At 37.9% G+C, this 10,802-nt stretch overlaps 1 pseudogene; it reads right to left on the bottom strand.

Annotated features, from left to right (window-relative positions):
- Positions 1 to 589: 589 nt before the first annotated feature.
- LOC140533375 (heterogeneous nuclear ribonucleoprotein A1 pseudogene) lies at positions 590 to 2,109 on the bottom strand (annotated as a pseudogene).
- Positions 2,110 to 10,802: the final 8,693 nt, after the last annotated feature.

Raw genomic sequence — 10,802 nt, 5'->3', positions numbered from 1 at the left:
AAATGCACACTCATTTTGGTATGAAAACTTATCTTACAATACGGGAAAGTGGGGGAGAAGGCTATATGCAGAGTGAAGGGGATGATGGAAGGGAGGGCAATGGGAGGAGGGAACAATTAGAACTCAACATTCTTGAGGAGGGACAAGGTCAAAAGAGAAAACAGAAGAAATGGGGGCAGGATAGGATGGAGGGAAATATAGTCTTATACAACATGACTATTGTGGAAGTCATTTGCAAAATTACACATATATATCCTATATTGAATTACTTGCCTTCCCAATGGGGATGAGTGGGGAGGGAGAAAGGTAAAGAAGCTGGAACTCAAATTTTAGGAATAACTGCTGAGTATTGTTCTTGCATACAACTGAGAAATAAGAATACGCTAATTGGGTATAAAAATTTGTCTTTCCCTACAGGACAAAAGAGAAGATGAGGATAAGGGAAGGGAGGAATGTTAGAAGGAAGGGCAGATTGGTGGTAGGGGTAATTAGAATGCTGGGCGTTTTGGGGTGAGGAGAGGGGGAGATGGGGAGAAAATTTGCATCTCAAAATTTTGTGGAAATGATTGTTGAAAATTTAAAATAAATATTTTTTCTTTTTAAAAAGACACATTTATTCAGCGTCATGATCAGCCTATTACATTTAGCAATCAACAGCATGGGTGCAAAAAAAAAATCTACATTAAAACCCTTTGTTGGAATGCTTTACACTTTCCACAAAACAGAAACTAAAATAACCTGTTATACAATTAGTCACAAATACAGTCCTGGTGTTTTTTTTGCCCATACACAAAAAGTATTGTCTAAAACATGTCTTCTTGTAGCAGCTAGGCCCTGCCACCACTGTGCTTGGCTGAGTTCACTAATCTGTTGTAACCTCTAGCTTCCCTGTCACTTCTCTGGCTCTCCTCTCCTGCTAAGCTTTGTTTCCTAATAGTAATTAAAATCTTCTGCCACTGCCATAACTACTGCTACTACTGGAACCACCATAGCCACCTTGGTTACGTGGTTTGGCAAAATACTGGCCTCCACCATAAGGGCCTGAGCTCCTGCCTCCAAAGTTCCCTCCCTTCATGGGACCAAAATTTGAAGACTGATTGTTGTAGTTGCCAAAATCATTATAGCTTCCACCACCTCCAAAGTTGCTTCCACTACCACCGCCAAAGCCGCCTCCACCTCCTCCGTTGTTATAACTGTCATAGCTGCCACTCCCGCCATAGCCACTGCCCTGGTTTCCATAACCCTGTCCACCACTTCCATAGCCTCTGTTTCCTCCAGAGTAACCAGGGCCACCTCCTCCATAACCACCATCATTTCCAAATCCATTGTAGCCATCTCCACTTCCACCATATCCTCCACCACCATGACTACCACCAAAACCACCATGACCACTGAAGTTCCCACCATGGCCAAAGTTGTCATTTCCACCGAAGCCACCCCCTCGGCCACCACCAAAGTTACCAGAACCACTTCGACCTCTCTGACTAGATGAAGCGCTGGCCATTTCTTGCTTAGACAAAGCTTTCCTTACTTCACAGTTGTGGCCATTCACAGTATGGTATTTTTGAATGACAATCTTATCCACAGAATCATGGTCATCAAAAGTAACAAAAGCAAAGCCTCTCTTTTTGCCACTGCCTCGGTCAGTTATGATTTCAATTACTTCAATTTTTCCATACTGTTCAAAATAGTCTCGTAAGTGATGCTCCTCAGTGTCTTCCTTAATGCCACCCACAAAGATCTTTTTCACAGTTAAGTGGGCTCCTGGCCTTTGAGAGTCCTCTCTGGATACAGCTCTCTTTGGTTCAACAACTCTGCCATCAACTTTGTGAGGTCTAGCATTCATGGCTGCATCTACCTCTTCCACTGTGGCATAGGTAACAAAACCAAAGCCCCTGGAACGTTTGGTATTTGTATCCCTCATCACCACGCAGTCTGTAAGCGTGCCCCATTGCTCAAAATGGCTCCTTAGGCTCTCGTCCGTCATCTCAAAGCTCAGGCCTCTGATGAAGAGCTTCCGAAGCTGCTCGGCCTCCTTGGGGGACTCTGACTTCGACATGGTGAGAGCGGTAGCAAAAGCTTCAGCGATCCTTCTCCAACGGCGTCGAGAACAGAAAGGAGATAGCTAACTAGCATATCTCTAAAATAAATATTTTTAAAAAAGGAAAAAAAGAGAAGGAAATGGAATGTCCTAGAGGACAGTAGATAAAGGCCACATGGATATGGATTGGGTGATAAATTTGATAGTTTGAACCTCAAAGGAGGAGAGATTATTTAGTGATGGCAGAGAGAGTGTCTGGAAGTGTCAATGTGGAGCCAGGAGCACCTCAAATTCTTCTCTACAACTACTGAGTTGAGAAGTATGATAGAAAATGTAATTAGTATTGGAAAGAGTTGCAAGAGAATCAGTGTCTTTAGGAGAGACCCAGGTCTCAGTAAGATCCGGAAGACAGGAGTGAGAAAGGAAACCATTTGTTCAAGACAAAATTACAAGCAGAACATTCTACTACATCTGAGATGTCAAACACATAGCCCATCGTTGCAAAATGTAGCCTGCCACACTCCCTAGTGTGCCCTGTCTAGGTTAAAACATATAACAATTAGGAAATATTTAACAAAATAAATAAAAATATAACAGAACACATGCAAAAAAAATTTTTTTTCTCAGTTTTCTGTTTCCCTCCTAATCTTGGTTGAATTGGATTTGGTTGTGCAAAAACTTTTCAGTTTACTGTAATCAAAACTATCCACTTTGTACATCATAATGCTTTCTATCTCTTGTTTAGTCAAAAATTCTTCCCTTCTCCATAAATCTGATAAATACACTATTCCTTGCTTCACTAATTTGTTTATACCATCACTCTTTATACCTAGATCATGTACCCATTTGGACTTCATTCTTGTGTACTGTATCAGATATTGGTCTATGTCTAGTTTTTACCACACTGAAATCCAATTTTCCCTACTATTTTTGTCACACAGTGAGTTCTTATCTCAGAAGCTACAGTCCTTGAGTTTATCAAACAGTAGATTGCTATATTCACGGACTACTGTGCCTTGAGTACCTAGCATATTCCACTCGTCTATTCTTCTGTTTCTTAGTCAGTACCAAGTAGTTTTGATAATTGCTGCTTTATAATACAGTTTGAGATCTGGTAGAACTAGGTCCTAGCATTTCTTTTCATTAGTTCCCTTGCCATTCTGGACCTTTTATTCTTCCAGATGAATTTTGATACTATTTTTCCAGCTCTTCTAGAATGATTATCTGGTAGTTGATTTGTTATGGCACTAAAGAAGTAAATTAATTTAGGCAGAATTGTCATTTTTATTACATTGGCTCTGCCTATCCACGAGCAACTGATATTTTTCTCCTACTTAGATCTGAATTTATTTGTGTGAAAAGTGTCACGTACTGATGCTCGTATAGTCCCTGGATTTGTTTTGGGAGGTACACTCCCAAATATTTTACAGTGCCTACCCTGGATTAAAATGGAATTTCTCTTTCTGTCTCTTGCTGTTGGGCTTTGTGACTAATATATAGAAAAGCAGATTTGCGTGGGTTTATTTTGTGACCTGCAACTTTGCCAAAGTTATTTATTATTTCAAGTAGGTTTTTACTCGAATCTCTAGGATTTTCTAAGTATATCATGATATCATCTGTAAAGAGTGATAACTTAGTTTCTTCTTTGCATCTTCTAATTCCTTCAATGTCTTTTTATTCTCTTATACATACAGGTAACATTTCAAGTGCCAAAACGAGTAATAGTGGTGATAGTGGACATCTTTGTTTCATCCTTGATCTTTTCATTTTGAAGAAATTAATTTTTTTAATGTATGGAGAGAACAAAATGAAAGCAACAGATAATATACATTTTCCTCCATATACACATGGAACATTCACAAAAATATATAATGTTTTAGATCAAAATTAAGTTATATTCATATTTTATTTTTAATAGTTTCATTTATATATTTTGACATTAATTTCCACAAAATTTTGAGTTCCAATTTTTCTCCCCATCTCTCCCCTCCCCACACTCCATAACACTTCGCATTTTGATTACCTTTTCCCTCAATATGCCCTCCTTTCTATCACACCCCACCTTTCTCTTTTCCTCATCTTCTCTCTTTTCTTGTAGGGCAAGATAAATTTCTATGTCCCATTGCCTGTACTTCTTATTTTCCAATTATATGCAATAACTATCCTCAACAATCATTTCTAATACTTTGAATTACAACTTCTCTCTCTCCCTCCTCACCCATCCCCATTGAGAAGGCAAGCAATTCAATACAGACTATATATGTGTCATTTTGCAAAAGACTTCCATAATAATCATGGTATATAAGATTAACTACATTGCCTTTCATCATACCCTGTCCCCCCCTTTTTTCTTTTCTATTCTCTCATTTGACCTTGTCAGTTCCCAAAATATTTTACTTTTACTTACTCCCTTCTCCCATTTACCCTGCCTTCTATCATCCTCCTCACCCCACTTGTCCCCTTCTCCCCAAATTTCCTATAGTGTAAGATAGATTTTTATACCAAATTTAGTGATCATGTTATTCCTTTCTTAAGCCATATGTGAAGAGAAGAAGCTTCACTTTTCCCCTCTCACCTCCTCCCTTTTCTCCTTCATTGAAAAAGATTTTTCTTATCTCTTATATGAGTGATAACTCTGCCCCATTCCATTTCTTCCTTTCTCCTCCCAATATTTTCCTCTCTTACTCCTTAATTTAATTTTTTTATGGGTATCCTCTCTTGTGATTCAACTCAACCTGTACTCTCTGTCTATATGAGCATGTGTGTGTTTGTGTGTGTGTGTGTGTGTGTGTGTGTGTGATTATAATCCCTCTACCTATCCAATATTGAGAAAAGTCTCAAGGGTTAAAATATTAATTTTCCATGTAGGAATAGAAACAGTTCAGCTTTAGAAATTTTTTTATAATTTCTCTTTCTGGTTCACATTTTCATGCTTCTCTTGATTCTTGTGTATGAAAGTAAAATTTTCTATTCGGTTCTGGTCTTTTCATCATGAATGCTTGAAAGTCCTGTATATCAATGAATGACCATTTTTTCCCTTGAAGTACTATGCTCAGTTTGGCTGGGTAGATGATTCTTGGTTTTAATCCCAGTTCCTTTGACTTCTGGAATAGCCTATTCCAAGCCCTTCACTTCCTTAATGTGGAAGCTGCCACATCCTGTGTTGTTCTGATTGTATTTCTACAATATTGGAATTGTTTCTTTCTTGCTCCTTGCAATATTTTCTCCCTGATCTGGGAACTCTGAAATTTGGCCACAGTATTCCTAGGAGTTTCTCTTTTTGGATCTCTTTCAGGAGGTGATTGGTGGATTCTTTCAATATTTATTTTGCCCTCTAGTTCTAGAATATCAGGGCAGTTTTCCTTGATAATTTCATGGAAGGTTATGTCTAGGCTCTTTTTTGATCATGGCATTCAGGTAGTCCCATAATTTTTAAATTGTCTTTCCTAGATCTATTTTCCAAGTCAATTGTTTTTCTAATGAGATGTTTCACATTATCTTCTGTTTTCTTCATTCATTTGGTTTTCTTTTATAACTTCTTGCTTTATCATATAGTCATTAGTTTCCCTCAACACCACTTTAATTTTTAAACAAGTATTTTGCTCAGTGAGCTTTTGAACCTCCTTTTCCTTTTGGCTAATTCTGTTTTTTAAAGCCTTCTTTTCATCATTGGCTTTTTGGATCTCTTTTTCCAATTGGGTAAGCCTATTTTCAAAGTTGTTATTTTCCTCAGCATTTTTTTGGTTCTCCTTTAGCAAGCTGCTCACTCAATTTTCAAGTACTTCTATGGTCTGAGCCCATTTCATATTCATTTTGGAGGTATTGGAGGCAGAAGCCTTGACTTCCTCTGACAGTATGCATTGTACTTCCTCATCTAAAAGGTTAGAAGGAGATACCTGTTTACCAAGAAAGTAACCTTCTATGGTCTTATTTTTCCCCTTTTTGTGCATTTTTCCAACCAGTTACTTGACTTCTGAATCCTTTGTCAAGTGGAGGGTCCTGGTGCTCTTCCTACTCCCAGGACTGTGCTCAAGCCTGAGGTTCAGATCCCCTGCTCATTTCCCCCAGAGTCTTTAAGCTGAGCAGCTTGAACAATGGATTCAGGTTGCTTTTACTTCCACTGTAGCCACCTGCTGCCAGCTGCTGCTTCTGCCACCTCTGCCACTGCCTGGGGCCAATGCTGGGGGAACCCTGCTCCTCTCTTGCCCAGCTGGAAAAGCCCTCCCACACAAAACTTTGAAACTTTCTTTGTCACTTTTGGGTTGAAATATCTGAGACCCATCTTGCTATGGATTCTGCCCCAGAGGCCTGTTTAGCTCCTATTCCTCCCCGTGCTTCATGGCTTGGGCTGGGCTCTACTCTATTCAGCATCCCATGGGATAGACCTTTCCTGTTGGGCCTTCCAGATTACGTTTGGCTGAAAATCTCTTTCACTCTGCCATTCTGTGGCTTCTGCTGCTCTAGAATTTGTTAAGAGTCATTTGTTACAGGTATTTTGTAGGCTGTGGGGGAAGTGCTAGAGTATATACATCTTTCTACTCCACCATCTTGGCTCTGCCACCCCTTCACCCCTGATCTTATTGAAAATGCATCAAGCTTGTCTCCATTGCATATAATGCTTGCTGGAGGTTTTAGGTAGATAATGCTTATTAATTTATGGAAAGTTCCATTTATTCCTATACTCTCCAGTGTTTGTAATGGGAATGGGTCTTGTATTTTGTAAAAAGCTTTTTGTGCATCTATTGAGATAATCACGTGGTTTCTGTTAATTTGCTGATATGATCAATAATGCTAATAGTTTTCCTAATATTGAACCAGCCCTGCATTCTTGGTATAAATCTTACCTGATCATAATATATTATTATCATGAGAAGTTGCTGTATTCTTTTGTCTAAAATCTTGTTTAAAATTTTCTCATCTATAATCATTAGTGAAATTGGTCTGTAATTTTCTTTCTCTGCTTTGAGTCTTCCTGGTTGAGGTATCAAAATCATATTTGTATCATAAAAAGAATTTGGCAAGATTCATTCTTCCCCAATTTTTCCAAATAGTCTATATAGTATTGGAATGAACTGTTTTTAAATGTTTGATAGAATTCACATGTGTATCCTTTTGATCCAGGAGATTTTTTCCAAGGGAAGTCATTGATGGTTTTTCAATTTATTTTGCTGAGATGGGGTTACTTAAGTATTCAACTTCTTCTGTTATTCTGGGCAATTTATATTTTTTAAAATGATTACCCATCTCATTTAGATTGTTGAATTTACGGACATAAATTTGGGCAAAGTAAATTCTAATTATTGTTTTAATTTCCTCATCATTGGAGGTAAGTTCATCCCTTTCATTTTTGATATTGGTAATTTGATTTCCTTCTTTCTTTTTTAATATATAATTGACCAAAAGTTTATCAATTTTATTGGTTTTTCCATAAAACCAATGCTCAGCTTTTTTTATTAGTTCATTAGTTTTCTTCATTTCAATTTTATTCATCTCTCCTTTGGTTTTCAGTATTTCTAATTTGGTATTTACTTGGGGATTCTCAATTTGTTATTTTTCGATCCTTTTCAGCTGCATGCCTCATTTATTGACCTTCTCTGTCTCTATTTTATTTATGTAGGCATTCAGATATATAAAGCTTCCCCTGAGAATTGCTTTTGCAGTATCCTATAAGATTTGATAGGTTGTCTCATTGTCATTTTCTTGAATGAAATTGTTGATTGTTTCTATAATTTGTTGTTTAACCCACTCATTTTTTAGTATTAGATTATCTAGTTTCTAGTTAATTTTTGATCTGTATTTCCATGACCTTTTATTATATATGATTTTTATTGCATTATGATCTGAGAGGTATGCATTGACTATCTCTGCCTTTCTGCTTTGGATTGTGGGGTTTTTATGCCCTAGTACATGGTCAAATTTTGTATATATGCTATGTCCTGCTGAGAAAAAGGCATGTTCCATTCTATCCCTTTTAAATTTTCTCCAGAGTTCAATGATATCTACCTTATCCAGAGTTTTATCCACCTCCTCAACTTCTTTCTTGTTTATCTTAAGGTTTTTGGCAAGTTCAGAGAGGGGCAAGTTGTGGTCCCCCACTAGTATAGTTTTAATGTCTATTTCTTCCTGTAACTCTTTTATATTCTCCTCTAAGAATTTGAATGCAAGTGCTTTTGGAGCATATATGTTTAGTAATGATATTGCTTCGTTGTCTATGGTGCCTTTTAGCAGGATATAGTTTCTTCCCCTATCTCTTTTCATTAGATCTATTGTTGCTTTGTCTGAGATTATAATTGCTACTCATGCTTTTCTTACATCAACTGAAGCACAGTACATTCTGCTCTAACCTTTTACCTTTACCCTATGTGTATTCTCCTGTTTCAGATGTATTTCCTTCTCCATTTAATCCATCTCTGTTTAATAGGAGAGATTATCTCATTCACATTCACAGTTATGACTACCATCTGTGTCTTTCCCTCCATCCTCTTTCCTATCATTTGTGCTTTTAGTTCTCCCTTCCTCTCCACAGTAGAGTTTTAATTTTTGACCACCACCTCCTTCAGTCTTCCCTTCCTTCTTTCAGCCCCCCCCTTCCTTTTGCTCCCCTTTACCCTTACTACTTCTTTCTTCCCTTTTAGCCTCCTCTCCCCTTTCACTCTTCCCTTCTTACTGCCTACAGATCTACTTAGATTTATATACTTAAATGATTTTATTGTTCCCTCCTTAAACCAAATCAGATGAAAGTACCTCTCAAACAATGCTCATGTCTCTTCACTCTTTCTCTTTACTATAATATGTTTTTGTACTTCTTCTTGTCATGTAATTTACCTTTTTTTGCTTCCTCCTTTTCACATTTCCTGATGCAATCCCTTCACAAACTTAAATCAGATTTTTATCATCACATCATTTACTTTATACCCACTTCCTCTATCTATGTGTATTTCTTTCATATTTCATAATAGATATACAATTCTCAAGATTAACAAGTATTATCTTCTCTTATAGGGATGTATACAGTTTTCCTGACTTAAGTAACCAGTTTTTCTTTTCCCCTGTTTAAGTTTTTATGCCTCTCTTGAGACCTCCATTTCAAGATGAATTACATTGAGTTCTGTCCTTTTTGTCAGAAAGTTCTGGAAATCCCTTACTTTCTATACTGACCATCTCCTTGCCCGAAATGTTAAGGTGAACTTTACTGGGCAATTGATCCTTGGTTGTAGTCCCAGCTTTTTGTCTTATGGAATATCACATTCCAATTCCTCAATCTTTTAATGTAGAAGCTGCAAGGTCCTGTGTCTTCCTGACTGTAGCTCCGCGATATTTCAATGGTTTCTTTCTGGCTACCTGTAATATTTTCTCCTTCACTTGATAGTTCTGGAATTTGTCAATAATATTTCTTGGTGTATTTAGTTTGAGGTCTCTTTTGGGAAGTGAATGGTTGATTCTTTCAATGACTCTTTTGCCCTCTGGATCTAGCACTTCTGGGCAGTTTTACTTGATGATTTCCTGGAAGATTTTTTCCCAGACTCTTTTTTTCATCATGGCTTTCTAGTAGGCCAATAATTCCTTAATTTTCTCTTCTGGATCTATTTTCCAAATCAGTTGTTTTTTCAATTAGTTATTTTAGATTTTCTTCTATCTTTTCATTCTTTAGATTTTGTTTGACTGATTCTTGATGTATCATAGAGTCAGATTCTAATTGCTCAATTCTAATTTTCATCCAATTGTTTTCTTGAGTTAACTTTTGCATCTCCTTTTCCACCTGTCCAATTATTACTTTTAAGGAATCATTTTCTCCAGTTAGTTTTTGTACTTCCTCTTCTATTTGTGCAATTTTTCCAGTCAGGTTTTGTGCTTCGTTTTCCATTTGTTCAATTTTCCTTTTTAAAGAGCTGTTTCCTACAGTGAATTCTTTCTTCATACTTTTAAAATCATTGCTCATCTTTTCTTCTCTTTCCTTCTTCAGTTCTTCCATGAGTGTTCTTTGTGTATGTGAGCAGTTCATAATCCCTTCTGAAGTTTCAGATAGGAGTATAGTCTCAATACTGACCTCTGTGGTATTTATGTTTTGGTCCTTGCCCCCATAGAAAGTTTCTATGGTCTTTTCTTACCTCCTATGCTTCTTACTCATGATAGTGAGGCTTTGTGTGTTGTGGCCTCTGGTTCTTTCAGCTAGAAGCTAAAGAACATGGGGCTGAGCTGGCTGGTGTGAGAAAGCAAAGGCCAGGTGAATTCTCTTTGTGTTTCCCCAGATTAGTCCTGGATGTCAATTGTTAAGTGTGGAGGAGGGGTGGTCTGGTCACAAGAGATCTCATCACTTGAGCTAGAGCAAAGGTCAGTTCAGGGGGTTGGTGATCCAGGATGCCCTATTGTCTTCTCATTTCCCTTGGAGCACTGAGGCATGCTTGGGCTCCTGGTATTGGTGTTTGTGAAGCTCCACTCCCGTGGAGCTCTGGTCCTCTGCCACAGCAAGAGGAATCCTCCTTATGAATTTTCTGGTGATCCCACTGATCCAGGATTTTTCTGGGGAAATATTTTATGGTTCTTTCAAGGTCAACAAGGGGAGGGGGAGAGAGCATTTATAGATCACTCTGATGCTTTGTCTCCTGGAAGTTCAAATAGGTGACTTAAGGACATTTAATATGCTTGCTCAGGTGGCTGCTACTGATACCTGGGGCTCCACCATTCTTACTTGCCCGACTCTGCTGGACTTAAACCCTGTGCTACCATTCGGTCATGCTGCTGCTGACTGTGGCAGCTCAGC

The sequence above is a fragment of the Notamacropus eugenii genome, chromosome 3, assembly GCF_028372415.1.
Source record: "Notamacropus eugenii isolate mMacEug1 chromosome 3, mMacEug1.pri_v2, whole genome shotgun sequence".
NCBI lineage: Eukaryota > Metazoa > Chordata > Mammalia > Diprotodontia > Macropodidae > Notamacropus > Notamacropus eugenii.
The sequence above is the reverse complement of the archived record's forward strand: the minus strand, read 5'-3'. Positions and strand labels throughout refer to the sequence as shown.